The sequence below is a fragment of the Fukomys damarensis genome, unplaced genomic scaffold (genome assembly GCF_012274545.1).
Source record: "Fukomys damarensis isolate Sample0158 unplaced genomic scaffold, DMR_v1.0_HiC HiC_scaffold_17, whole genome shotgun sequence".
NCBI lineage: Eukaryota > Metazoa > Chordata > Mammalia > Rodentia > Bathyergidae > Fukomys > Fukomys damarensis.
This window is the reverse complement of record NW_022900929.1, coordinates 45,342,305-45,345,636: the sequence shown is the minus strand read 5'-3', so window position 1 is coordinate 45,345,636 and position 3,332 is coordinate 45,342,305. Positions and strand designations below refer to the sequence as shown.

Genomic DNA, 3,332 nt, shown 5'->3' with positions numbered 1-3,332 from the left:
AAAAAAACCCAACCCCCGCAAATAAACTGTCTATACTTAAAACCTAGAAGATTTTACGTATAACTCTTAAATTTCTAGCTTTTGAAAAAACCTGAAGTTCTCAACCTTGAATATGTTTCTATATGACCTTCATCGTGTTAAAATTCAGCAGCTACTTTGTTTGAAATGGACATAGGTTTTCTCTTTTTTGGTGTTTTTTTTTTTTGGTACCAGGGATTGAACTTGGTTCCTTGCACTTGTGAGGCAGCAACACCACTGAGCTAAATGCCCGCCTCTTGGGTTCTCTAGTTCTTCACAGACTCCAACATTCGTAATTGTCTCTCAATAGTATTTATGCAGTTTTTCTTTTCTTATACTTGATCTTTTTTTCCCACGTTCCCTGGATAATCTCCACACTTATACCTACTGTTTTAATGCTGTTAACTTTAAATCTTTCACCATATCAGACAGACTTATACAGCCAACCTATCATCAGATGTCATTGTTAGCATGCATGTGCAGTTCGCATTCAGTATGACTAAATTCACCTTTCCTTCTCCTCCAGGTTCTGCTGATTCCTATTTCCTAAGTATTTCCAGGTCCTCTCTCTTCCTTCCCATCATTATGCTTTGGACCATATACTTGTAATTGAGGCCTAATAATCTTTGTAGGATTCTTGGTTGCATACATACAACAGAGATCATTTTGTGCTAACAACAATAGAAAGGGAATTTATTGAAAGGACATTTTAGCTCCACAGTGAATGGAATGTTCGAACATTTTCTAAAGGCAGTGATCTTAAACCAAGAAAGGTATGACCACAGAGAAAGGTGGGTCATGACCCTGATTAGTATATAGGCAATGCTGCAGGTGAACTTGTGCCTGCCATTGCCAGATATGTTAACTGGTTGATCTTAGGTCTTTGGACAGCAGGAGGTCCACTTAAGCTAGCCTAGGTTGTGTCTCTGCTACGAACAAGAGGGAACTGAAACCTTCCCTTCCTGGCTCCACAGATCCTGATAAGATCCAGCTGCCCACTGAAGATTCTTACCTTTAGTTATTCCTGCAGTACAGAAAGGGTCCTTTTGGTTATTGAGCAAACAAACAAAAATTCAAATATCCACTATGCAATTCCTTTTTGGACTGTCACAGTAGCCTTCTGTATCTAAATGTTGAGATAATGAAGATCTACATTTTTTTCCATTAAGATTACTGGTATGTTTTAGGTAAAAAATACAGTTATATTCATCATTGGGATGTTGTACCTTTACATGATATATCTTGGTTCTTAATTTTTCCCCATTCCCCTGATAGAGATCTTAAGTAAAATTTTGATAGGGCAAAAGAAAATGGATAAAGGATGGTTATATACGTTGAAGGCAAAAGTATGAGGACCCAGATGAGAAAAAATATATGGCAATGGTAAATTGTTATTTTTTGGTTGGTATGTTGATGTATATGTAAGGTAATAGTGGAAAATGATACTGGAAAGGCAAGATGTGGTCTTACGATTCCTGTGTCTTATAAACTTAGTTTTTAAGCATGAGATTGATTTGGCCATATTGTGTTTTAGGAAATTGTTAGTAGAATGGATTAGAAAAATAAATCAATTAACAGGACTTTCTCTTACACAAGCAACTGCATAAAGGAAATAGCAGCAGGAACAGGAATCATATATGAATCCTGACTTTTCCACTTAGTTTCATAGCTAGATCATTCAACTTTCTTAAGTCTTGGTTTTCTTATCTATACAACAAGATGATTGACTTGTTATCATACCCAAAGTCTGTGCCAGTTCCAAAACCTGTCAGTGATATATTTATTGCAAGGGAGTCAGTGGAACTTAGTGAATGGTTGTTTCAGGAGGAGATTTTAGAGATGCCTTTGAGGTTTTTAATCAGATTGAATGGGGAAACAATTTCGCTACTTGCAGTAGTGGTAATTGTGTGTTCCTGGCATACCTAATGGTAACTAACATCAGGGTCTTTAAAAATAGGAGATCTAAGACCCAGTTGATCTTTGTAGTTTGTGTGTGTCCTATATAGAGAATAAGATTTTAGGGCTGGGGATTTAGCTCAGTGGTGCCGCTACCTGTCTGACAAATGCAAGGTCCTGAGTTTGATCCCGCACCCTCCCCGCACCACATACAAAAGAAAGGAAAAAAGAAAATAAGATTTTAGTGTTGAGGGTAGTTAATTTTCAGAGGAAATCTAGTTGTCAGGAGGGAAGCAGCTGTTTTATAAGTTCAGTTTTGGGGATTTAAGCTTGCATCTCATCATGCTGGGGTTAACTGGTCTCATGGGAATTACAGAGGTTTCAAGTGGCATTGCAGAGTGAACACTGACCAATGTGGCAAACAGGCTGTTTCAATAGAAATTAAGGGTGGGAGACTAGTCTGGGCAATGGGAAGTACCTGGTAGGGGAGCGGGAGGTAGGAAGTAAGTAGAGGGCCAGGAATTATGAGCAGGCACCAGGGAAAACTTTGTAGAAAGCAGTACTGCTGCTGAAGGGTTGAAGTGTCAAGAATTCAAGCCAGCCTTTTGGGTTGTGGCCGAAAGAGTGCTTTATCCTTATCAGTAAAAGGATCCATATTTCAGCGGCTGGACCAGCTCCTATGATGCCGGGAAGATTTGGTACCTTTCATTGGGTAATGGAATAAGATACAGTCACTACACAGCAAAGGAATTGACAGGGCTGCCCGAAGGTAGGGGTTCCAGGGGTAGGCGGAGCTAGCATAGTGCAGAACCCTTCTTCCAGAGTTTACATTCTTTGGTGTGCAGAATACAGTGTAAGTGGAAGGAAATTTAATCCTCAGGACTGGTTTCCCACACCAAGAGACCCGTTCCTCTGGCCAGGCCCCCCCTTTTTTCAAGCAAGCTGCAGGCTTCGCCTGGGCCCTAGAAACCGGATAGGCCTCTCCGTGCACTCTCAACCTAACTTGCGGGGGAGGGGGAGGGGAGCTTCTTCTAGTCCCACCCTTTGCGCTGTTCTGCTCTTCTGCGCTTCTGGTGAATGGCAGTGGACTTTAGCCAATGAGGATGTGGGGCGGGCGGGCACATCAAGTTAGGCTGCGCAGGAGGAGGGGGAACTGGTGCTGGAGAGACAGCGAGAGGGGCGAATCGGCCCCCCACGGCTGCTGCAGGTAAAGCCACCTCTCTCTCCCACTGGGGTGAGGCACCAGCTCCTTTTCTCCCTGGCTTGTGGGACCTCTCACCCTGAAGCTTCCGTTCTAACATTTCTCCTGCTCTGGGCATCCACACCCCCCCACATCTTCCCGTCTTGGCCATCCCCACCCTGAAGGGCTCCCCCCCCCCCCCCCCCCCCTCCCCGCCATTTCCCCTAACTGCTTAGAC

General features: G+C 42.9%; 1 protein-coding gene across 5 annotated transcripts in view; it reads left to right on the top strand.

Moving 5' to 3' along the window:
* Nucleotides 1–3,332, top strand: part of Chd8 (chromodomain helicase DNA binding protein 8) — a 57,851-nt gene that overhangs the window by 10,321 nt on the left and 44,198 nt on the right. The window contains exon 1 of one of the 5 annotated variants that reach the window (XM_010637825.3): nucleotides 3,042–3,121. The exons of the other annotated variants lie outside the window; for them this stretch is intronic. The gene's annotated coding sequence lies outside the window, so the exon portion shown is untranslated. Of the gene's footprint in view, nucleotides 1–3,041; nucleotides 3,122–3,332 lie in introns of those variants that run through there. 5 annotated transcript variants of the gene reach the window in all.